The sequence below is a fragment of the Schistocerca cancellata genome, chromosome 3 (genome assembly GCF_023864275.1).
Source record: "Schistocerca cancellata isolate TAMUIC-IGC-003103 chromosome 3, iqSchCanc2.1, whole genome shotgun sequence".
NCBI lineage: Eukaryota > Metazoa > Arthropoda > Insecta > Orthoptera > Acrididae > Schistocerca > Schistocerca cancellata.
In genome coordinates this window covers 861,951,723-861,978,711 of record NC_064628.1, presented here as the reverse complement: position 1 = coordinate 861,978,711, position 26,989 = coordinate 861,951,723, and the positions used below count along the sequence as shown (strand labels likewise).

General features: G+C 42.8%; 3 non-coding genes across 3 annotated transcripts; 2 read left to right on the top strand and 1 right to left on the bottom strand.

Annotated features, from left to right (window-relative positions):
* Positions 1–6,527: 6,527 nt before the first annotated feature.
* Positions 6,528–6,602, bottom strand: Trnas-cga (transfer RNA serine (anticodon CGA)). Its single transcript has one exon. It is a non-coding gene; the product is annotated as a tRNA-Ser (tRNA).
* Positions 6,603–6,809: 207 nt separating this feature from the next.
* Positions 6,810–6,884, top strand: Trnas-cga (transfer RNA serine (anticodon CGA)). The gene has a single exon. It is a non-coding gene; the product is annotated as a tRNA-Ser (tRNA).
* A 226-nt stretch (positions 6,885–7,110) lies between these two features.
* Trnas-cga (transfer RNA serine (anticodon CGA)) lies at positions 7,111–7,185 on the top strand. Its single transcript has one exon. It is a non-coding gene; the product is annotated as a tRNA-Ser (tRNA).
* Positions 7,186–26,989: the final 19,804 nt, after the last annotated feature.

The window sequence follows — 26,989 nt, the reverse complement described above, 5'->3', positions numbered from 1 at the left end:
TACGTTAACTTTTTCAAATAGTTCGGGTCTGTTTGTCACCAGAAGGTCTAATATGTTATCGCCACGAGTTGGTTCTCTGTTTAACTGCTCAAGGTAGTTTTCAGATAAAGCACTTAAAAAAATTTCACTGGATTCTTTGTCCCTCCCACCCGTTATGAACGTCTGAGTCTCCCAGTCTATGTCCGGCAAATTAAAATCTCCACCCAGAACTATAACATGGTGGGGAAATCTACTCGAAATATTTTCCAAATTATCCTTCAGGTGCTCAGCCACAACAGCTGCTGAGCCAGGGGGCCTGTAGAGACATCCAATTACCATGTCTGAGCCTGCTTTAACCGTGACCTTCACCCAAATCATTTCACATTTCGGATCTCCGTCAATTTCCTTCGATACTATTGCACTTCTTATCGCTATAAACACGCCTCCCCCTTCACTGTCCAGCCTGTCTCTGTGGTATACATTCCAATCTGAGTTTAGGATTTCATTACTGTTTACGTCTGGTTTCAGCCAACTTTCTGTCCCTAGTACTATATGGGCGTTGTGATCGTTTATTAATGAGAGCAGTTCTGGGACCTTTCTGTAGATGCTCCTGCAGTTTACTATTAGCACATTAATATTGTTATTCCCTGTTGCATTTTGCCTACTCCTACCTTGCTGCATCTCAGGAGGCATCTTGTCGGGCCTAGGGAGGGGATTCTCTAACCTAAAAAACCCCCATGTGCACTCTACACGTACTCCGCTACCCTTGTAGCCGCTTCCGGCATGTAGTGCACGCCTGACCTATTCAGGGGGACCCTACATTTCTCCACCTGATAGCGGAGGTCGAGAAATTTTCACCCCAGATCTCCGCAGAATCGTCTGAGCCTCTGGTTTAAGCCTTCCATTCGGCTCCAAACCAGAGGACCGCGATCGGTTCTGGCATGTAGATGGTAGGACTGTGGGGAGTGACAGGGGTGAGGAGAGAGGTGGACTCAAGGGAGGGGTACTGGAATGGGCCTAAGGACTTGAGGAGCGACTGAAGATCCTGCTAGATTTCTGTAATGGAGTCACTGTGGTTGGGTTAGTAGGTGGACGAATCTGACAGCTGGGAGAGTCCTTCTGCCAGGTAATCCTTGCAGTTCAAGACAACAGTGGTGGAGCCTTTGTGAGCAGGTAGGATTATAAGGTCGGGATCAGTTTTTAGGTGGTAGATTTGGTTCTTTCTGCAGATGTAATGTTTCCATGTTGAGGGTTTTGGGAAATGGTGGTAAGGCAAGGTTTGAGGTTAAGAAATTCTGGAAAGTTAACAGGGGGCAATTTGGGGACCGTGAGAGGATCATAGTTGGATGGCGAAGTGAACTGAGACAGGCAGGGTTCAGTATTGGTCTTTGGTTGAATCTGACTGGTAGGTTTGGTGGTGAAAAAGTGTTTCCACTGTAGGGCCTAGAGAAGGAGAAAAGATCTTTAACAAGTCCTGCATGACTGAATTTGGGAATGGGGCAAAAGGGAAGGCCTTTGGAAGGGACTGATATTTCTGTGGGGCTAAGGCTTTTTGAGGAAAGGTTCACAACTGTGTTTTGGACCTGTTTAGGTTCTGCATTCTGTGTGGTGGTGGGATGGAGTTTTGGAGGATGGGATAAATGTAGTAGGTCTGTGAGACAGGTTTTGTCAGCTATGAGGGCACATGGGGGAGGTTTGGAGATTGTTGTAGAGATAGTGGACAGTGGTAGTCCAAGGCAGGAGTACGAAATGAGCAGGGTGGACAATTTTTTGAGGTTACATTGTGCATGTTGCTCTAGTTCCTGGAGGGCAAGAGTTTCAATGTGTGTTATGGGATCCAGAAATTTGGGATTTTATAGCAAGAGAATTTTATGGATGGAGAGGAGGTATTGCAAGGAGGTTAGGGCTTGATTGATATGGTTTTTGTAGGACTATGTTGGTGAGGGATAAGGATTGGCAGAATCTGGACAGATGGCAGTCATGGTGGAAGATAGGATGGCAGCCAGAGATGGGTAATTTGCTGGTAAGGTCTTTTGGGGGGTTTCCATGAGGCAAGCAACAATATGGGAACAGTATGTGGGGCTGGGATCCAGCTAGGGATAAGAAACTTTTCTGCTGAAACAGATGGAATGAGCAAGGATCCATTGTGGTGGAAAAAATGCAAAAAATACCTAAATAATGTAGAATTATGTTTTAAAAAATTCACGAAAAACACCCAACTACATGGGAAAAATCATGAAAAGGATGAAATGGGTGAAATACGGGGAAACGACATGAAATCTTGGTATAAATAATGAAATAATGGTATTATTTAGTTAGTCTTGTCTAGTCAGTCTTCCCCAAGTCTTCACACATGGAAACCCAGTTGCTGCTTGAGTAGACTTAATTTATTATGTGTTATAACAAATACACTTCCCCTCCTCTCCAATTACACTATATTTTTAATAAACATTTACTTTTGCCCCAAAGATCTTATTGCCACTGATTTTGTTTAGTATTTTTCTAATGCCTACTGATACAAGAACTTTGCTACTTTTTGGAAGTTCTCCACACCTCAGCATTTATTTGTTTTTGCAATTGCTTTTACTGTTAATCATCCATCTTTAACATTTTTATTTTGTAGGAGCAAACTTGGAGATCTGAAACAAATAGTGTGGAGTTTACTGCCACTATTTTGATCAGGATTGGCTGTTATATCACTCTCATAAAAAATAAATAAATAAAAAATAATAATTAAAAAAAAACATCACTGTGACTTCCATACAATCAGCTGCTGCAGGCAACTTTCTCTAATTAGCTGTGCATCCTAGAGCCTTGGGGAGCTCTGGAACAGGTCTTTCTTTAGAATGATCCAAGACCAGGGGACCACCATCGGTTCCAAAAGCAGTGGTGAAGAGTATAAATTTCATTAAAATCTCAGGTGCATTACTTCTGCCTAACACTAAAGAATTCTGTGTCAACAGGCATTATTTGTTTTGATGTGGACCACATTCAGAAATTTGATTACGTGTTGCAATGCCCTTGCTCTCTAGACAGTCAAAAATTTACTCAAAATTTTACTTATTGATTGCAGTCTTCTCAATTAATAAATAAGATTGTTGCAAGTCTTTTAAGTTTTAGAGTAGGAAATGAAACATTAATTTTGTATACTTGAAAAACTGATTTTGACATCAGTTGTTGACTGAGATTCTTCATTATTATTCTTCACCAAGAAAGTCCTAGGTCTTCTTTTTGGTCTGTTTTGTATTGTTTATGTGGAAAATTGTATTTGTACTTTTCAAATGATTTTTGTAGTAACCAAAACCAACTGCGTGAATGCCTTGGGCTGCGGATCGGAGCCGCCAGGCAGGGAAGCCGCCGGCGGTGGAGCAGAGAAGCCTGCTGACTGTAGGAAACAGAGGACAATACTTGTTGTTCTAGTCTGTTAAATTCAGTCTCAATACCATCCTTAATGACCAATGAAAGCAAGTGCATTTTGCAAAACCTTGGAGTTGCTGTTGGCTTTAAGACAGTGTGGGCTTCAACGACAACTGCTTTCCCCGAACCAAGTTCAAAAAGCAGTGCAAACTGTGTATGAATATAAGAATGAGAGCACAGGGTGCTGACAAGCTGAGGGAGTGCTCTTTGTTGTGTCAGCTACTGTGGGAGTCAGCTGGCCGCTGTGGCCGAGCAGTTCTAGGCACTTGGGGCACCAAACTGGGAGGGGTGGCAGAGGCATCACAACTGTAAGATTTCCACACAGGACATACAACAACATTTAGTAGTGGCCCATTCAGGTACCAGGTTCAGAAGGGTGCCAGGGATGTCCAAGTGCTGGATGTGGAAAAATTTTCTCAAAACAACCCTGTTCATGTGACCAATTGCTGATATGAGCAATGCACTTACCACAGCTGCTCTTGCTGTTCATGGGTGACATTACACATATCAGTATGTCTGGATCACCATTCAGCGCACTTATTGGGGCAGATAGTGCCAGAACTTGCTCAGCCATTGTTAGGGAAGATGATATAGTGGATGTGGCTGGGAGATGTCAAGACAGAAGGCTTCTGGAAGGCATACAGGACCACCCACAACAATGAACTGATTTTGGAGCTTCTTGTGTAGGCTTGGGGCTTCTGGGAGCAGATTTGTCACTGTGAGATGTCCAGTGATTCAGTTGGCAGTGAAGCCAAATCAGCATGCTTGACTGTTTCCTACAGCTTGCAGGAAGAGAGGACCACACGGCTATCTTCTGTGACCTGTGAGTGAAGAGAGCAGTGTTGGCTACTGTGGGCTCCCAAGTGAGAGAGACAGCTGACCAGGGTGATGTAACTGGAGTTGGCTGTAGTGCAAACACAGCATCCCACATGTTGTAACCATCAACACCATCTAACATCCCCATTATTTTGCTAGGGCCCCAGGTCCACTGTACAGAATAGTGTTGCTGCTTCTGCTTCGTGTTCTGAGGATGGACAGAAAAGACCCAGAAGCATGTAGTGAGGGAACCCATGAAGAAGTTCCTCTGGGCTTTGACCATCATTGGGCATGGACCTGTGATAAGCTAGGAAGGTGTTCAGCACTGAAGCCATTTTAGCAGACCCTAAAACTTCCACCATTTGTGATTTGGAAGTGTGAAAAACCTTTCTGTCAGCCCAATAGAGGCATGATGTGGTATGTTTCATTGCGTTGTGGGTGAAAAACCTTTTGAAATCAGTCACTGTAAATTTGGAAATGTTGTTGGTCACCAGTGATGAGAGAGCACCCTGCATAGAGAAGATCCACTTCAAGGCTCTCACCGTAGCAACTGTTGTCCGATAGAGGCATACCACATAAGTAGAAGAAGGAGTCCACTAGTATTAACCATGTGGACCCCCAAGAAAGGTAATACGTTCTTGGAATGAACTTGGTTCCACAGCTGCATCAGCACTGACCACAGCAACAATGACTGATGTTGGGCTGATTGTTGTACCTCTCAAATGGTACATTGGTGTACCACCCCTGCGACATCACCAGCCATAAAAGGCCAATAGATGTAGCACCATGTCAGGCACTTCATCCTAGAAATTTCTCAGTGTGATTGATGCATGAGCTGAAGCACTTATTGCAAGGAGAGCTGCACCAGCACCTGGCACTGTTTGTCATCTTCTGTAAGGAGTACCACACTCTGCTGAACTCCATGTTGGGTTCATCAAAAAACAAAAAAAACAAAAAAAACAGCAAATACCAGATGGATATGCACCAGAGAGCTTGGGATACAACTCAACTGCACATATTGCAGGACCTGTTGAAGAATTGGGCTGCACCTAAACACTTTTCCTAAAGCTACTAAGGTCCTAGATTCCTTAATGTATTTAGGTACAGCAATATTCTGAATAGCCTGTACATCTTCTGTGATGGACTCAAGACGCTCTTCACTAAGGATATGATCGAAATAAGTGAACACTAGTTGAAAGGAGGCACGTTGGAAAAGTTACACTTAAGGCTTTTCTGTGCAACAGTGACAAAAACCAGACATAGATTGTACAAATTTTGTTCTGTCATGCAACCAGTCACCAAGATATCATTGAGATAATTTACAGAATATGGAATCACTGTAACAGCCTGTTCAAGAACTCTCTTTAATATGACTGGGATGCTCACCATGCCAAAAGGCCCAATTGCTTTGATGCAGTCTCAACAGTGTGTTTGAGTCTAATATCTCCTGTGAGTCTTTGCCAACAATGTCAGATTTTGAAAAAACTTTTCCTCCTGGAAGTTTAGAAAAAGTTCATCTGGATGCAATGGTTTTCTTAAAAGTCTCCAGACAGTGAGAGAAAGCCCCCAGATTTCTTGACCATCATTAGCAGAGAAGCCTGCTGACTGTAGGAAACAGAGGACAATACTTGTTGTTCTAGTCTGTTAAATTCAGTCTCAATACCATCCTTAATGACCAATGAAAGCAAGTGCATTTTGCAAAACCTTGGAGTTGCTGTTGGCTTTAAGACAGTGTGGGCTTCAACGACAACTGCTTTCCCTGAACCAAGTTCAAAAAGCAGTGCAAACTGTGTATGAATATAAGAATGAGAGCACAGGGTGCTGACAAGCTGAGGGAGTGCTCTTTGTTGTGTCAGCTACTGTGGGAGTCAGCCGGCCACTGTGGCAGAGCAGTTCTAGGCACTTCAGTTGGGAACCACGCTGCTACTATGGTCATAGGTTCGAATCCTGCCTCAGGCATGGATGTGTGTGATGTCCTTAGGTTTAAGTAGTTCTAAGCCTAGGGGACTGATGACCTCAGACGTTAAGTCCCATAGTGCTTAGAACCATTTGAACCATTTTTTGTGGGAGTCAGCACCGTCACAAACAAGGAAGGAGAGAAGTTGCGATGGCCAATGGCAGGAATCCAAAATGATCTGATCTTTCTAATTAATAGATAACTTTATTTCTATTAAGGAAAGAAACATAACTTCTCATTATGAAGTGGCTTGGTGTACTTCCCATGCCTCCTACTTGCTACTACTTTTCTCTATTACTACTCGCAGAATGTAGGCTAAGTGTCACTTTTCTGAAACTTCCTGGCAGATTAAAACTGTGTGCCCGACCGAGATTCGAACTCGGGACCTTTGCCTTTCGCGGGCAAGTGCTCTACCAACTGAGCTACCGAAGCACGACTCACGCCCGGTACTCACAGCTTTACTTCTGCCAGTACCTCGTCTCATACCTTCCAAACTTTACAGAAGCTCTCCTGTGAACCTTGCAGAACTAGCACTCCTGAAAGAAAGGATATTGCAGAGACATGGCTTAGCCACAGCCTGGGGGATGTTTCCAGAATGAGATTTTCACTCTGCAGCGGAGTGAGTACCGGGCGTGAGTCGTGCTTCGGTAGCTCAGTTGGTAGAGCACTTGCCCGCGAAAGGCAAAGGTCCCGAGTTCGAATCTCGGTCGGGCACACAGTTTTAATCTGCCAGGAAGTTTCATATCAGCGCACACTCCGCTGCAGAGTGAAAATCTCATTCTGGAAACATCCCCCAGGCTGTGGCTAAGCCATGTCTCTGCAATATCCTTTCTTTCAGGAGTGCTAGTTCTGCAAGGTTCGCAGGAGAGCTTCTTTAAAGTTTGGAAGGTATGAGACGAGGTACTGGCAGAAGTAAAGCTGTGAGTACCGGGCGTGAGTCGTGCTTCGGTAGCTCAGTTGGTAGAGCACTTGCCCGCGAAAGGCAAAGGTCCCGAGTTCGAATCTCGGTCGGGCACACAGTTTTAATCTGCCAGGAAGTTTCATATCAGCGCACACTCCGCTGCAGAGTGAAAATCTCATTCTGTCACTTTTCTAATTCTCAGTACTGATGCTCTTAAAGTCTGCGACCAAGCTGGGGCCAGCCAGTGGTGGGTAGCTGGTTAAGCCAGCACTGAACTCTGTCTTCCTGGAGGTGTGGCACTGCTCGCTCTTTCTATTGGCATGTGGGTCAGCGCCTTCTTGATACCGTTTGTGGTGCTGTGCTGGTTGGTGTGTTGTCAACACTTCATGGTGGTCACACACCCACTACTTTTTATTGCACTTCTCTGAGTGAAGGAGCACCTACACTAAAGTATGTAGACTGATTTGTAACTAAGACCAATGCACATGCAACAAAAAAAAAAGTCGTTGGAATGTCTTGTACTGTTGCCTGTAACAAATTTTTACATGGTGCAAGGACCAGATCACTGTCTGTAATGTGTTGGGGCAATGCCTGGTGCTCACTGTGCTACAGCATACTTCTGCAGTGTGACCTTCTCACAAACACTTGCAACACTTGCTCTCGTAAGATGGACATTTCTGTCCGGGATGCAAGGAAAAACAGTATGGGCAACTGGAAAACAAAGTGTATCACCATAAAACAACACCTTGTGCTAGCCCAGGATTATGGAGAATGCAGCCAGGTGGCCACCACTGAATGGAACTTGCTTACCACTCCATAGACTGATACAGAAACCTTCTCCATTGTATCACTACAACTTTGAGCCACATTTTAAATGTCAAAGTCTGCTGAAAAAGGCTGTTGCACCACTTGCTGTATACCAAATGCATGCGCAATAAAATTTGTAGAACTTCAGCAATGAATTGTTTAGATTGTTTTAAAGAATCTTTGCAGACTTCCTTATCCAGGCTAAGCAGATCATTACATCATGTATTAAACTTTCTGCTGTTTCCAATTCAACTCTGCAAATTTGCAACCCAAGGGGAATAACTTGCAGCATCTGATGTGTGATGTTATAAGAATTCTAGTCTAGCTGCTGCGAAATGCATTCTTTTGGAAAAAAAAAATGCTCAAATAATAAATTGAATATATCAGACAAAGGTAACACATATGGATCGGACAGTGGCGGTAACTTTTGCACCAAATTATGTAACTGGGGATTAGTGGGCAGCAAAAATGCTCATTGGCAAGCTGGGTATTTAATCTCATTTGGCTGAAAATCTAGCATGACACATTTTTGATATGTGTCACAATCTTCTCGAGCATTGTTAAACAGTTGAAACACCAGTATGGTTGGCCAGCATTTGGTGAAGCAAAACTGTGGACAGTTTGTCACCATTGTTATAACCCTCACTTAGGGTCGACAATGTTTATTGATCAAAAGTAACTTCTATGAAAACAAATTAAAATTGTTTATTAGTCTGTGAACCATACAGTAATAGTTCTCAATGGAATATTCATCTTAACCCAAATAAAAATTTATTGCGATACTTCCTGATTAAGTTTGATAGATTCCAAGCACTCTTAGCTGATAAGCACACATTTATTAATAAGAGGGCAATTAATCCTGGTGATAGTGAAAATCACAAGTTCAAAATTCGTAGCAATAAGCACACAGTAAAGGATGACAGTCATCAGAGTCCACGGATAGAAGCAAGTTGGATAACAGCAACTGAGGAATGGACGACCACTGGGTAACCTTATATTTACTCACTATGGATACTCACATGACAGAAAATATTACACATATCAGCCTGCCTGTCTCTTCCATTTACCCATCTAGCAGGGTACTAAACCCTCTCATGCTGCTCTTCTTTGTATATAATGAATATCCCCTGTTAGTGCTACTTGGTAAGAGTCCCACACACTTTAGCAATATGCTACAGTAGGATGGGCCACACAAGTGTGTTGGAAGCAGTCTCATTTGTAGACTGAACTGCCAATGAACTGAAGTCTCCCACTTACTTTACATATAGTTTTCAAATAATTAAAAATTTTTGGTGTGAAATGTTTTAAAATTTAGTCTCTTACAAAGAAACTTAACACTCTACACACCAATAAGCCGTCTTTTTTCAAAGGTTTCCTCTCATGCATACCCAACACCTCTTATTGATCTTTTCTTTATTGTGCTTTGCAAAAACTCCAAAAAATGCCTAATTGTAAGATGAATTGCTTTCGGTGTTTGAGTGGGCATCCATTTGATGACCCTTGTGATAGAGGGTATGTGCCAACCGTTCACCGACACCAATCATGAAATACGTTCTACTTTTCTGCATCTGTATTTTTCAGACATAATAAATTAATTGGTGCACGTAATGATCAATAAACAACAAAAAAGCTTCTGACAATATTTTTCAGTCTGCCATGGGCCATTTGGTAGCTCTGCAATTGGGAATTGCTCCCACCCATACCTTCCATATTCTGATTGTTGTCCATGATGACACATACTTACTTACTTACTCACTGGTCATACCAGATTCGAGAGTGCATTACCGCAGCAACATGTTTTCACCACCTGTCCCTGTCTTGGGCTATTTCCTTCCATTCACCTTCAATACCTAGGCTCCTCAAATCAGCCTTCACATTATCCTCCCATCTACGCCTCGGTCTCCCCACAGGACGTTTTCCCTCTAGGTGCCCTACCAGTACTCTGGGCGCTGCCCTGCCCTCATCCATTTGAGCTACGTGACCCACCCATCGCAGCCTACGTGATTCAATAATACTGATTATGTCAGGGCTTGAATAGAGTTCGTGAAGCTCTTCGTTATGCAGTTTTCACCACTCTCCGCTAATGTCATCCCTTTTTACTCCGAAATTTTTCCTCAAAATTTTGTTTTCAAATACTCAAAATGGGTTTTCATTTTGCACAGTGAGAGACCAAGTCTCACACCCATACAGCATAACTGGTAGAATAATAGTTTTGTATATTCTAATCATTAAATTCCTAGACAATATCTGTGATGAAAGTAATCTATTCAGTGAGAAGTAGTACGCATTTCCCGCCCGTAATCTCTTCTTCAGTTTGGATTCAATCTCATTTCTCGAAGTGATGTCCACGCCTAGATACTTAAATGTGTTCACTTTTTCAAACTGCATGTTTCTAACTCTTAACATTTCCTTATCTACTGCTGTTGGCATTCTAGTAGTAACCAGGTATTTAGTTTTGTCTTCACTTATCCTTAGACCTACATCTTCACTAGCCTTGATTAACGCATTCGCATTTGCTGTTACAGATTCTTTCCTATCACTAATGATGTTTAGATCATCTGCATACCCTAATATCTTAATATATCCATTTAACTCCACACCCTCTGAATTATCTGCTGCCATTTGTACAATATATTCTAGGACTAAATTAAAAAGTAGCGGAGATAGGGAATCTCCCTGCTTAAGTCCGTTCTTTATTACAAATTCTTCTGACTCCAATTTCCCCATGCATACTCTACCTTTTGTGTTTTTCAAACTTGCTTCTATAAGTCTAACATACTTCTTTTGTATTCCAAGCTCCAAAGGAATTCTGTACACTTTTGATTGCAATACTGAATCATATGCTTTTGTAAAATCTATGAAAAGATTATGAACTGGTTTATTGTATTCCCATTTCTTTTCCAAAATTTGATGCAGGGTGAATATTTGGTCTATAGTTGATCTGTTCCTCCAAAAGCTGGCTTGGTAATCCCCCACAATTTCATCTGCATATGGTGTAAGCCTGCTTAGCAGAATATTCGAGAAAATTGCCCGTAGCCTACGACCAACTTCCCTTCTCAAGTTCAAGAACTCCTCTCGTTTTCTGTCTCCCATTCTATCCCAATCTAATCGTGCTTTTCTCCTTTTCGCTACCAATTTCTTGCATTCCTCATCAAACCACAGTTTCCTCCTGCTCTTCTTAATTGTACCTATTGTGACCTTCGCTGTCTCTTTGATATTATTCCTCACAGTGATCCACTGTTTATTTACATCCTCTCTTGATCTTCGTGTGTCCTGAGAGCATCAAACCTATTTGAAATTTCTATCATGTACCTTCTTCTAAAGTTTTCATCATTTAGCTTGTCAGTGTCGAACCTAACAAGTTCTGCATTGTGACACCTTGATGTTGTTGTGGATAGCCGTTGGTGAACTTTGATCATTTTCAAAAGGATCAGAATCGTTCCCCTGAAAGTCCTAACATGTTCTATACTAGTGTGCCATCTACGATCTAAAAGAACATGATCAATTTGGTTTCGGGTGTTTCCATGCGGAGAGACCTAAGTTGCTTTATGAATTTCCTTCCTTTTCAAATATGTGCTCTCAACAATCATGTCTTTTGAAACAGCAAAATTAACCATCCTTGTGCCATTATCATTCAAAATGCCAGAATGCTTCCTCCTTCCCTATCTTCGCATTAAAATCATCTATGATTAATTGTGTATCATACGAGGAGAATTCATCCCACAGTTGATCTAGTTCTTCATAAAAGCCGACTTTAACAACCTCTTCAGTGTCCTCAGTTGGTGCGTGTACATTAATTACTACTAGTCTATTCCACCTGCCGGACAACACTATAACTGAAAGTCGGTCACTAATGAACCTTATATCTCTGATTGTGTGAAGCACTTTTCTCTGTACTGCAAAACCTGTTCTGAAACTGTGAGCTTCCGCACCTCCACTTGTTCAAACTTTTAACGTTCCATGTTCCCAACCTGAAAGTTCCTTTCAGCCTGAATCTCTTCGAAGTAGGTTCCGCCTGGAGATCCGAATGGGAACCTAGAGATTATCTAGATTATCGAATCGGACGCAAAACTGATAGTTAATTGTAACGTTCAGGGCCTCCTAATGATGATGGAACACTCAAATTGCATCCCGATTCAATACATCGTCCTCCAGCTGATTTGTCTGGAATATTTTATTTCAAAGGGACCCATGCCCATCAATGTTGCTGATTCTTGATGATGACACATGGCTTTTCTATTGTTCTTTGAATTTCTTTCTACAAATGTATCATCATGCAATGTGCTGACCATAACAATGTCTCCTTTGTCATTCCGTTTCAACAAGATATGTTTGTTTATGTACACTGTTATGTATCTCCATTCCTCAGTTTTTCAGTTTTCATTAAGTCAGGGAATACCTTTCTGTCTTGCCACATTGTGTTTACAACGTCAGTATTCTCACTTGTCAGTTGGTCAACCAGCATGGACTAGTGTACCAGTTGTAAAGATAAATGTGATCACCCTTTCTGAGCAAATCAGAAGTGAACTCCAAACCAAACTGAGAAATTATTTTCTAATGTCTACCACAATTTGTGTCCTTTCCAGAAGAAACAATGAAGTCCCATGTACTTATTACCTATGTACAGCAAAGACACTTGCAATGAGAGCATTTCTGATGTGACCAGACCAGTCATGTGAGTCTCCATAGCTAGAGAGCAAATATAAGGTCACCTCAGTTGTTGTTATCCAACTTGCTTCTCTCTGTGGACTCTGATCACTGTGACCCTTCATTGTGTGCATAGTGCTATTGTTTTACACAATTAGTCTACAAAACACTGAAAACAGCTCATCAAATAATTCTGTGTTAGTGGCACCTTTATATCACTTTTACCAGTAAACAAAAAGCAGCAGCATGCTAAACAGACACCCACTAAAGCACATTTGTGGTGGATGGCAAAGGACATGGAAGAGCAGTCGAACAGAATGGATAGTGTCTTGAAAAGATATTATAAGATGAACAACAATAAAAGTAAAACAAAAAATAATGACATGTAACTACATTAAATCAGGTGACACTGAGGGAATTAGACTAGGAAAGGAGATACTAAAAGCACCAGATGTATTTTATTATTTGGGCAGCAAAATAATTGGTGGTGAATAAAGTAGAGAGGATATAAAATACAGACTAGCTGTAGAAAGAAAAAGAGGAATTTCTTAAAATGTATTGTAAATGTAAGTGGTAGGAAGCCTTTCTGAAGGTATTTGTCTGGACTTAGCCATCAGTTGAGGTGGTGCTGTGGTTAGCCCACTGGGTGACAGTTCGAATCTGTGTTCGACAATCCTGATTTAGATTTTCTGTTTTTTCCCTAAATCATTCCAGGCTAATGCCATGATGGTTCCTTTGAAGAACACGGCGAATTTCCTCCCTCATCCTTGAAACAATCTGAGCTTGTGTACTGTCTCTAATGACCTTATTGTTGGCAGGACATCCTTCCTTGTTCTGGACTGTAGTCATGTACAGAAATGAACGTGGATGACAAATAGTTCAAAGAAGAAGAGCATAGAAGCTTTGAAATGTGGTGTTACAAAACAGTGCTAAAGATTACATGGGAAGACCAAACAAATGAGGAGGTTTTGAATCAAACAGTGGAAAAAAGGAATTTGTGGCATTGACAGTTGCTTCAAACTAGATTGTAAAAATAACAATATGACTTGACATGAATTTCTCTAAGTCTTTTTTTTTCAGTTACCATGGCATAGTGCATCATGAACTTTTGCCTCAAGGTCATGAGGTCAATAAGGAGTATTACCTTGACAATATGCACCATTTGCAAGAAGCAATACACAAAAAAGTCTGGAATTTTGGAAAAACAATTCATGGTTTTTGCATCATGACAATGCACCTGCTCATTCGTCATTGCTTTTGAGAGATTTTTTTTTTTTTTGCCAAAAACAACACAACAATCATGCCTCAGCCACCATATTCACTGGATTTTGCCACCTGTGGCTTTTTCCTGTTCCAAAAACTGAAGAGATGTATGAAAGGGTGAAGATTTTCAATGACTGGGGAAATAAAAACTGCATTGCTGGAAGTACTCAAGGCTGTACCAAAAAGTGTTATGAAAAGTGCTTCATGGATTGGAAGAAGCATTGGCACAAGAGTATGTATCTGAGGGGTATTAATCTGAAGGGGACAACATGAATATTGCTGAATAAATAAATATTTTTTCATAAAAATATAAAGTCATCTTACTTTTTGAACACACCTCATTTGGGCACACTTTAATATGGAGAAAATCTGCCTGAATATATGTGGTAACACTGATGAATCAGAAGTTACTGTAAAAGCAGCCATTTTTTCTGGCTCACTGTTCACTTTTTTCATATTATTTGTTAACTCCAACAATGGAAACTCCAGTTAGTAATATCAACAATGTAGGAAAAGACAGATTGCTACTTACCGCAAAGAAGACATGTCAACTCGGAGACAGGCCCAATCACAACACACTTACATATAGCTTTCAGCCGCAACCTCCATCAGTAAAAGAGAGACACACACCATTCACACATGCAAGCAAGCACACCTCATACACACACCACCAGTTCCAGCACCTCAGGCCAGAATGTAACATCATGTGGGATGTAAGCAGGAATCTGAGGGGATGGGAAATAGGAAGAGATGATGCACTGGTGGGAAAAGAGACGAACATTGGTGGAGTGCGCAGGGTCTAGAATGTCAGCAGGTGCAGTATCAGGAGTAGTGGAGCAGGGAGGTGGGGAAAAAAGGAGCGAAAAAGAAGAGGAGTGGGAAAAGGCAGGCAGTTGTGTTGGCAGAGAGGGGCTGCAAATAAACAGGGTGGGAGATGAGAATGGGGATAGAGGATGTGGAAACTGCAGACTACAGAGTGGAGGGTGTGAGGACAGTATGATACCATAGGTTGAGGTTGGGATAACAAAGGGAGCAAAGAATGTGTTGCAAGGACAACTCCCATCTGTGCAGTTCAGAAAAGCTGGTGGTGGAGACAATGATCCACATGGATCATGTAGTGAAGCAGCCATTTAAATTAAGGGTGTTGTCTTCAGCTGCACGTTTCACCATGAGACGGTCTACTATGCTCTTGGGCACAGTTTATTAGTGGCCATTCATCCTGGTGGACAGTTTGCTGGTAGTCATACCAATATAAAAAGCTGTGCAATGATTGCAGCAGAGCTGGTAAGTAACATGGCTGCTTTCACAGGTGGTCCGGCTTCTGATAGGATAGGATAAACTTGTGACACAACTGGAATAGGAAGTACTGGGTGAGTGGAGAGGTCTAGTTTTGCACCTAGGTCTTCCACAAGGATATGATCCTTGTGGCAAGGGGTTGGGATTGGGAGTGCCATAGGGATGGACTAGGATGTTTTTGAGGTTGGGTGGGTGAAGGAACACCACTTTAGGAAGAGTGGGAAGTATCTAGTGTATGGCATCTCTCAGTTCAGACCATGATGATAGGTAATCAAATCCATGGTGCTGGATGTGGTTCAGCTGTTCCAGTCAGGGGTGGTACTGGGTGATGAAGGGGACACTCCTTTGTGGCTAGGTCTTGGGTGTGGTGGGAAAATTAAGAGTGTCTGGGGAAATGGCATGAAAGATCTGTTTGTGGACTAGGTCTGGGGGATAGTGCCTGTCTGTGAAGGCCTTCATGAGACCCTCAGCTTACTAAGCAAGGGAGTATTTCTCACTGCAGATACGCCTTCCCTGAGTGGCCAGACTGTATGGGAGGGATTTTTTTGTGTAAAAGGGATAACAACTGTCAAAATGCAGATACTGTTGGTGGTTGATGGGCTTCATGTAGACAGAACTGTGGATGGAGCCACTACAGAGAAGGAGGTCAACATGCAGGAAGGTTGCATGCTGGGTTGAGGAGGACCCCCTGAAGTGGATGGGAGGGAAGGTGTTGAGGTTGTGAAGGAATGAAGACAGGGTGTGTTGGCTCCGAGTCCAGATCATGAAGATATCATCAATGAACCTGAACAAGGCTAGTGATTTGGTGTTTCGTGAGGCTAGGAAAGTCTCCTCTCCATGGCCCATAAAATGGTTGACATAGGAGGGTACCATTTGGATGCACGTAACAGTACTGCAGATTCATTTATAAACCTTCCCTTCAAATGAGAAGTAGATGTGAGTTATTTAAAAGTTATCAGTGTTCATGAGGAATGAAGTAGTAGGTTTGGAGTCTGAAGAACATTGGGAAAGGTAGTGTTCAATAGTGGTAAGACCATGTGCATGTAGCATATTGTTGCATAGAGAGGTGGCATCGTCAGAGACGAGTAGGGATCCCGCAGGTAAATGAGTGGGGTGGTGGAGAGTCAGTGAAGAAAATGGTTGATGTCTTTGATGTGGGAGGCTAGGCTATGGGCAATTGGTTAGAAATGTTGGTCAATGAGTGCCGAAATCCTTTCAGTGGGAGCATTATAACCGGCCACAATTGGGTGTCCAAGAGTGTTGGGTTTGTAAATTTTGGGGAGAATGGAGAAGGTGGGTGTGTGGGGTGTCATAGGGGTGAGGAGGGAAATGGATTCAGGGGAGATGTTCTGGGAAGGGCCTGTGGCTTTAAGCAGGGACTGGAGTTTGTGTTGGACTTCTGGGATGGGATCACTATGTCAGAGTTCGTAAGTGGAGGAATCAGATAATTGGCACAGGCCTTCTGCCAGGTAGTCACTGTGATTCATAACAGTAGTGCTGGAACACTTCTCTGCAAGTAGGATGATAAGGTCAGGATTTGTTTTTAGGTTGTGTATGGCTGTTCATTCTTCTACTGAAAGGTTGGTGTTCTGAAGAGGGGACAATGGAAATGATGGTGAGACTAAGTTGGAGGTAAGGAATTCCTGGAAGGTGACCAGCTGGTGGTTAGGTGGGAGGGTCAGAGGATCAGGGTTGGATGGTGATATGAACTGCAAGAGGTGGGGTTGAATGCTGGAATTGTGGTGGTTCCCTTTGGAGGGACTGAAAGCAAAGACGTGCTTCCATTGCAGAGATCGGGAAGGGTGGCTAACTCCTTGACAAGTCCAGCATGGTTAAATTCAGGTGTAGGGCAAAAGGTCAGGCCTTTGAATACGACTGAAACTTCCATGGGTCTCAGGGTTTTGGTGGAAAGGTTAACATCAGTGTTACAGGAATGTTTTTGTTCTGAATTTGGTGGATAGTTGGTAGGGAGTTTTGAGAGATATGGCAGGTTGGAAAGGTCAGCTAGGCAGCGTTTAGCTGTTGTGAGTGGTGGATGAGGAAGAATACTATGGATATGATAGCAGTTGCATAGTGGTGGTAGGATGTCAGAAGTTTTCAAAATTTATAGAAGTGTTGTCTGGAATGCGTCCAGGTTCTGGAAAATGGGGCTTCAATTTCAGAGATGTGACGTATGGAATAGGGATTACAGAGTAAAAGCATCTTGCAGAGCGAGTAGAGGTGGTTCTGGGATGCCTGTGAGATGGAGATGTGATTTTGCAATACCAGATTTGTGAAGCCCAGGGATTGGCAGAATCTGAAAAGTTATAGGTCATTGTGAAAGGAGGGCTGGAATCCAGAGAAAGGAGTCTTTGCAGTTTGGCCATTTGAGGGGATTGCATCGTTTAGGCGACAGTTGAGAAACTGGATGTGAGATGGGGTTTTAGCCAGGGAAAGGAATACATCTGTAAACTGGTGCAGAAAGATGGAGTGAGGGTCCATTGTGGCAAGAATGGTGTAAAGGAAAGAAAATGACGCAGAAATGGCTAAAGTAGGTGTTGATGGTTATGAGAGTAGCTGAATAAGCGAAAAGATACGTGAAAATACGTAAAGACACGCAGAAACACGCACAGAGACGCAAAGATACGTAAAAATACCCTCAAATACGTAAAAATACACAAAAATACGTGAAATCACGTGAAACTGCATCAAATACGTACAAATACGTTAAGAATGTGCAGAACCGTGGGTGAAAAGAAACGATGAGAGATGGGCTACAATAAGCAAAGAGACTGGGAGGTAAATGGGTTAGGTCGAGAGTCAAAAGTTCATGTGGCATGACCAGATGCGAAAAAGAAAACGCTTAAGTACCTCAGGATGAGGAATGAAATAGTATCAGTAGGAATAAATATAATAGTCAGAGGAAAGGCCTTCACAGAGAGCCACTAATCACCAAACCTCCACTCCCTCCGCAAAATACTACTACTCTGCAATCCCTACTCCATACATCACATCTCTGAAATTGAATACATTGCTCTCCAGCACCTGGAGGAGCATTCCAAACACCACTTCCATAAGTTATCAAACCTGCTGGCATCCTACTGCCACCTCAGGGCACCACTATCCAACCCCTATCATACCCATTGTGTTCCCCGTCATCCAACACTCATAGCAGCTAAACTATGTCTAGCTGAACTCTTCAACTTGCCACATCACCCAAAACTACACACCAACTCTCCAGCAAAACCAGAGCAAAAACATTCCTGTAAAATTGGTGTAAATCTTTCCATCAAAAGCCTCAGCTCCACAGAAGTCTCAGTCCTATCCAAAGACCTCACCTTTAGCCCTACACTCAAATTTAACCATGCTGGACTTGTCAAAGACCTACTCTCCTTCTTCCAGTCCCTGCAGTGGAATCACTTCTTTGATGCCAATTCCTCCAAAGAAAACTGCCCTGCCTCTTTTAGTTACCACCATCCAACCCTGATCCTCCACCCCTCCCACCTAATCACCAGTTGGTCACCTTCCAGAATTTCCTTACCTCCAACTTAGCCTCATCATCCTTCTCGATGTCCCCTCCTCAGAACATCAACCTATCAGCAGAAGAAAGAACAGCCATACACAATACTGACAATACAAATACTATCCTGATCATCCTACCTGTAGACAAAGGGTCCACCACTGTTGTTACAAATTGGATTGACTTACTGGCAGAAGACCTCCACCAATCATCTGACTCCTCCACCTACAAACTCTGCCAGAGTGATCCCATCCCAGAAGTCCAACACAAACTCCAAGCCCTGCTTCCCAGAACATCCCCCCTGAATCTATTTCCCTACTCACCCCTATGACACCCCACACACTCACCTTCTACATGCACCCCAAAATCCCCCAAACCCAACAATCTTGGACTCTCCATTGTGGCTGGTTATTGTGCCCCTCTGAAAGAATTTTGGCCCTCATTGACCAACATTTCCAACAAACTGCCCACAATCTAGCCTCCCACATCAAAGACACCAACCATTTTCTTCACTCACTCTCCACCATCCCCACTTGTTTACCTGCTGGATCCCTACTCATCACTGTTGATACCACTTCCCTCATACACCAAGATCCCAAATGCCTGTGGCCTTACCACTATTGATCACTACCTTTCCCAATGACCTTCAGTCTCCAAACCCACTACCTCATTCCTCATACAGCTTAACAATATTTTCCTAGTTCACAACTACTTCTCATTTTAAGGGAAGGTGTAAAAACAAATCTGTGACACAGTCACAGGCACCCCATGGCACCCTCCTACATCAACCTTTTTATGGGTCATCTAGAGGAGGCCTTCCAAGCCTTACAAAACAACAAACCCCTAGTCTGGTTCAGGTTCATTGACGATATCTTCATGATCTGGACTCAGGGCCAACACACCCTATCTTCGTTCCTTCATAACTTCAACACTTTTCTCTCATCTGCTTCCTCAACCCAGCATGCCATGTTCTGAGATGTTGATCTCCTTCTCTTTGATGGCTCCATCTGCAATTCTGTTCACATGAAACCCACCAACCACCAACAGTATCTGCATTTTGACAGCTGTTATTCCTTTCACACCAAAAAATCCCTGCCATACAGCCTGACCACTCAAGGATGACGTGTCTGCAGCTACAAAAGCTCCCTTGCTCAGCGTGCTGAGGGTCTCATCAAGGCCTTGACAGACATGCACTATCCTCTGAAACTAGCCTGCAAACAGATCTCCCATGCCATTTTCCCTCATACCCGTAATCCTCCCACCACACCCAAACACCAGCCACAGAGGAGTGTCCCCTTCATCACTTAGTACTGGGCTTTGATTACCTATCACCATTCCCAGAAGTGAGGGATATTCTACCCGAGACATTTCCCATCCCTCCTAAAGTGGTGTTTCGTTACCCACCCAAACTCCACAACATCTTTGACCATGCCTATCCACTCCAAATCCCAATCCCGTGTCGCAATGAAAACCTAGGTGCAAAACCAGCATATTCCACCCACCCAGTACTTCCTATTCCTGTCCTGTCACACGTTTATCCCATCCTATCAGGAATAGGGCTACCTATGAAAGCTGCCATGTCATTTAGCATCTCTGCTGCAATCATTGCACAGCTTTTTATATTGGTATGAATACCAACTAGCTGTCCACCAGGATGAATGGCCACTGCCAAACTGTGCCCAAGAGCATAGTACACCACCCCATGGCACAACATGCAGCTGAACACAACGCACTTGATTTCAATGGCTGCTTCACTACCTGAGCCATCTGGATCCTTCCCTACCTCACCAGCTTTTGTGAACTGAGCAGATGGGAGTTATCCTTACAACTCATTCTCCGCTCCCATAATTATCCCAGCCTCAGCCTACAGAAACATACTGCCCCAAACCATCCACCAAACAGTTTTCAGTCCCTCTATCCCCATTCTCAACTCCTACCCTGTTTATTTGCAGCCCACTGCCAATGCATCCACCCAGCTTTTCCACTCCTCTCCTTTTTTGCCCATCTCCCTGCCCCACAACCTCCTGATGCTGCACCAGTTGATATTCTAGTCTCTGCACACTCCACCAGACAGCATTTGTCTCTCTTCTCACCCATACACTTTCCTTCCCCTCACCTGCCCCCTCCAGCTTGCTACCTGCATCCCACATAATGTTGCATTCTGGCCCAAGATGCTGGAGCTGGCAGTTGTGTGCATGAGGTGTGCTTGCTTGTGCTTGTGAATGGTGTATGTCTCTCTTTACTGATAAAGGCTGTGGCTGAAAGAGTATTTAAGTGTCCTGTAATTGTGCCTGTCTGCAACTTGATGTGTCTTCTTTATGGTAAGTAGCAATCTGTCTTTTCCTGCATTGTTGACATTTCTTAAATCTGGAACTCTCTCTTGAGACCATTCCTTTGCAATTCATTTTATTTAATCAGAGTAATATCAAAATGTGAAATGACACTTTTATTGTACTGAAGTACACTGTGTTTTTTTGACAGTGATAGCATATTGAGGGAAATTCTTCCAACTACTACTACATTAGGGCATCTAAAGTAATCAGTGATGTGATTTGAAACTTTATGCTGGACCATGACTTGAACCCAGATGCTCCACTCCTATAGAATGGTTGCTATCTGGACATGGTTCTTGGCCGACCCAAACTCCTGATTCGGTGTGTGCCAATGAAGCATCCCTGTACATGTATCTATCCTACCTGGACAAGGTTCTCGGCCGATCAAATTCCTGACTCGGTATATGCCAATGCAGCATCCCTGTACATGTACTGCTTGCTCACAGTGCAACCTGTATTCCCACAAGAGGAAATGAAACCTGGTGTGCATCTGCACTGTATATGTTCCTCCCTCACGCATTTCATCAGTTTATGTCTGTCCTTGTACTAAAAAGTAACAACATGAAAAAATGGCAATGAATTTTACCAGATGATCCCTTGGAAGGTTTAGTGGTTATATATTGGATATCAGAATTAAACAATGGAAAATTCAGAATGGAATGTAACAATATTATTGAAAAGGAAAGTTGCCACTCACCATACAGTGAAGATGCCAAGTCGCAGGCAGGCGCAACAAAAAGATACAATTAAAGCTTTCAGCCATCACACACACACACACACACACACACACACACACACACACACACACACACACACACACACACAAACTAATGCAACTTGCACACCTAACTGCTGTCTCAGGCAACTGAAACCACTCTTAGTTGCCTAAGACTGCAAGCTTTAATTGTGAGTATCTTTTTCTTGTGCCTGCCTGCGACTCGACATCTCAGCTGTGTGGGATTTCAGAAGGGATTTCAGAATTAGTGATTGTAATAAAATTTAACTCAAATGGGAGTATCAGATATAAAGAAGCAGCTTATTATGCAACAGCATAAATGCATGGACTGGCTAGAAGACCTGTAATCTTATTAAGAAAATATTAGCAGTTGTGGCATTCCTTGTTTAACAAAAGGATGCCGTGACCATGTTACTTGAAACTGAAATAATGACACAGTAATTTGAAGGCATCAGAATTTGAAATCCCTGGCATAAACATTCGAGAAGACAAGGTTCTTGGATATTTTGGCCATGCAATTCACACTAACAACATTGACAATTTCTGCTGGCCAAATGCACCTCTTTGTTATTGGTATTTAATGACAGTCCCACAGACGACCTAAAGCTGTAATGAGAAACATGGATAGTTATTTAATATAGTGATGATTAAGGATAGTTAAATTATTATACCAGCTGGTTGAATTAACTTAAATATATCTTACAATATTTAAGTAAATGTTACATATTACAAAATGGTTACCGCACCTGTAATGGAAAAGCCATCTCGTTGTAACCAGAGGTAAAACAGAAGTCTCTCTCCTTTGTGGCAGCATGGGAGATTTAAAACAATCGTATTGTTCCTTTATTTATACAAAATACATCACAGAGATTGTTATTAAATGCAGCTCATAGCTGCTTTATCAATATTGAGTTGCTACACATACCCCTTGAAAATACATAAATATATTCATCAGTCTTTTAGTTTGTCCACACCAGATGGTGACATTATGCAGTTCATGTTTCTTAATTGTACTTATTTCACATTAATTCAATTCAAGTAACATAAATAAAACAAATATTACAAGTTACAATCACAAATATGCATAAATACATTCTGTTTCTATTTCTTTTTCTTTTGAGTTGTCTTTCTTTGAAAAAGGCCTTTGTACTTTCAAACCCAAGTTTTCATATTATTTGACATTTGCAAAATTTAACAGTTTATTATTCTTCCATATTATACTATTTCATCGGCATCTGAAACTATGGTTCATCATGACATATGTGTGTGCTGCCATACCTGTTGGCCAAAGCAGTTGCAAGTCATGAGCATGAAATGTGAAGCACCTCAGCATTAGTCCAATCACTGCAGTAAAAACTTCAACTAGCTGTGTACATGAAACATATTATACAGCAGTATTAATAGTTTTGTGTGCCTTTGACATAATCACACATTAGCATTTATATTTCAAATATATACATGTACAAATACACTCCTGGAAATTGAAATAAGAACACCGTGGATTCATTGTCCCAGGAAGGGGAAACTTTATTGACACATTCCTGGGGTCAGATACATCACATGATCACACGGACAGAACCACAGGCACATAGACACAGGCAACAGACCATGCACAATGTCGGCACTAGTACAGTGTATATCCACCTTTCGCAGCAATGCAGGCTGCTATTCTCCCATGGAGACGATCGTAGAGATGCTGGATGTAGTCCTGTGGAACGGCTTGCCATGCCATTTCCACCTGGCACCTAAGTTGGACCAGCGTTCGTGCTGGACGTGCAGACCGCGTGAGACGGCGCTTCATCCAGTCCCAAACATGCTCAATGGGGGACAGATCCGGAGATCTTGCTGGCCAGGGTAGTTGACTTACACCTTCTAGAGCACGTTGGGTGGCACGGGATACATGCGGACGTGCATTGTCCTGTTGGAACAGCAAGTTCCCTTGCCGGTCTAGGAATGGTAGAACGATGGGTTCGATGACGGTTTGGATGTACCGTGCACTATTCAGTGTCCCCTCGACGATCACCAGTGGTGTACGGCCAGTGTAGGAGATCGCTCCCCACACCATGATGCCGGGTGTTGGCCCTGTGTGCCTCGATCGTATGCAGTCCTGATTGTGGCGCTCACCTGCACGGCGGCAAACACGCGTACGACCATCATTGGCACCAAGGCAGAAGCGACTCTCATCGCTGAAGACGACACGTCTCCATTCGTCCCTCCATTCACGCCTGTCGCGACACCACTGGAGGCGGGCTGCACGATGTTGGGGCGTGAGCGGAAGACGGCCTAACGGTGTGCGGGACCGTAGCCCAGCTTCATGGAGACGGTTGCGAATGGACCTCGCCGATACCCCAGGAGCAACAGTGTCCCTAATTTGCTGGGAAGTGGCGGTGCGGTCCCCTACGGCACTGCGTAGGATCCTACGGTCTTGGCGTGCATCCGTGCATCGCTGCGGTCCGGTCCCAGGTCGACGGGCATGTGCACCTTCCGCCGACCACTGGCGACAACATCGATGTACTGTGGAGACCTCATGCCCCACGTGTTGAGCAATTCGGCGGTACGTCCACCCGGCCTCCCGCATGCCCACTATACGCCCTCGCTCAAAGTCCGTCAACTGCACATACGGTTCACGTCCACGCTGTCGCGGCATGCTACCAGTGTTAAAGACTGCGATGGAGCTCCGTATGCCACGGCAAACTGGCTGACACTGACGGCGGCGGTGCAAAAATGCTGCGCAGCTAGCGCCATTCGACGGCCAACACCGCGGTTCCTGGGGTGTCCGCTGTGCCGTGCGTGTGATCATTGCTTGTACAGCCCTCTCGCAGTGTCCGGAGCAAGTATGGTGGGTCTGAAACACCGGTGTCAATGTGTTCTTTTTTCCATTTCCAGGAGTGTAATTACAGATTTTCTGTAGCATAGAACATACGTGGTCAATGCAGTTTCTGCTAAGACTACATTTCGTTTCTCTATCATCATCATTTTCTGTTTGTAACGTATGTAAAACACAGCACATATGGTCACTTAAAACATTTTTAAATTATCATTGCACTTAACAGCTCTTAATACTGGGGAGTGCGAAGTTTACCATCCCACACTATGTGTGTCCTGAGAATTATGTTCATTTATTATGTCTGTGATAATTAATTTAAGTGTTTATTTGAAATACGCCACACATGCCCACACAGCACTGACAATTGAAGAGCATTGCTGCAGTCATTGTTGTTGAGCATGGCAATTACAAGCAGCCAATTAGCCTGCTGGCTTCTTGGTTACTTGTTTGTGTCTTCCGCATATGCTGGTACTTTTGTGAGTGCAATCATTTATCCATGTTTGTGCTTATGTGTGGATATTTCAACGTTCTGGATTGTCTCACATACTCACAACACATCAGAGTGCTCACCCACAGCATGTTTGGTTTGTTCTTTGTGTTAGCACTGCAGTTTGATGAATGCTGCCCAACACAACACTTAGTATGTGTTTGCGTTTGGTTCATTACCACAGTGTTTGCTTAATAGTCATGTTCACATTTCACACGTTGCTCTTTCAATGGTCCACACTTGACACACATGTTTCCCATCTAGAAAGTTTCTTATCAATAATATCATTCAGCAAAACCAAATACAGAAATCATATTATCATGAAGACGTTGACATTTTACGGGGAAATTTTCATCAGTTGGTTTCTGATAGGATGACATTGCTCATACACTAGTATAATTGACATTTAACTTGTCATGTTGTTGTTGTTGTGGTGGTGGTGGTGGTCTTTAGTCCAGAGACTGGTTTGATGCAGCTCTCCATGCTTCTTTATCCTGTGCAAGCTTCTTCATCTCCCAGTACCTACTGCAACCTACATCCTTCAGAATCTGCTCAGTGTATTCATCTCTTGGTTTCCCTCTGCAAATCTTACCCCCCACGCTGCCCTCCAATACTAAATTGGTGATGCCTCGTTGCCTCAGAATGTGTCCTACCAACTGATCCCTTCTTCTAGTCAAGTTGTGCGACAAATTTCTCTTCTCCCCAATTCTATTCAATACCTCCTCATTAGTTATATGATCTACTCATCTAATCTTCAGCATTCTTCTGTAGCACCATATTTTGAAAGCTTCTATTCTCTTCTTGTCTAAACTATTTATTGTCCATGTTTCACTTCCATAAATGGCTACATTCCATACAAATACTTTCAGAAACGACTTCCTGACACTTAAATCTATACTCGATGTTAACAAATTTTTCTTCTTCAGAAACACTTTTCTTGCCATTGTCAGTCTACATTTTATATCCTCCCTACTTCAAACATAATCAGTTATTTTGCTCCCCAAATAGCAAAACTCATTTACTACTTTAAGTGTCTTATTTCCTAATCTAATTCCCTCAGCATCGCCCGACTTAATTCGACTACATTCCATTATCCTCGTTTTGCTTTTGTTGATGTTCATCTTATATCTTCCTTTCAAGACACTGTCCATTCCGTTCAACTACTCTTCCAGGTCCTTTGCTGCCTCTGACGGAATTACAATGTCATCGGCAAACCTCAAAGTTTTTATTTCTTCTCGCTGGATTTTAATTCCTATTCCGAATTTTTCTTTTGTTTCCTTTACTGCTTGCTCAATATACAGATTGAATAACATTGGGGATAGGCTACAACCCTGTCTCACTCCCTTCCCAACCACTGCTTCCCTTTCATGCACCTTGACTCTTATAACTGCCATCTGGTTTCTGTACAAATTGTAAATAGCCTTTCGCTCCCTATATTTTACCCCTGCCACCTTCAGAATTGGAAAGAGAGTATTCCAGTCAATATTGTCAAAAGCTTTCTCCAAGTCTACAAATGCTACAAATGTAGGTTTGTCTTTCCTTAATCTATCTTCTAAGATAAGTCGTATAGTCAGTATTGCCTCATGTGTTCCAACATTTCTATGGAATCCAAACTGATCTTCCCCAAGGTCGGCTTCTACCAGTTTTTCCATTTATCTGTAAAGTATCTGTGTTAGTATTTTGCAGGCATGATTTATTAAATTGATTGTTTGGTAATTTCCACATCTGTCAACACCTGCTTTCTTTGGGATTGGATTTATTATATTCTTCTTGAAGTCTGAGGGTATTTCACTTGTCTCATTCATCTTGTTCAGCAGACGGTAGAGTTTTGTCGGGGCTGGCTCCCCCAAGGCTATTAGTAGTTCTAATGGAAAGTTGTCTACTCCTGAGACGTTGTTTTGACTTACGTCTTTCAGTGCTCTGTCAAACTCTTCATGCAGTATCATATCTCCCATTTCATCTTCATCCACATCCCCTTCCATTTCCATAATATTGTCCTCAAGTACATTGCCCTTGTACAGACC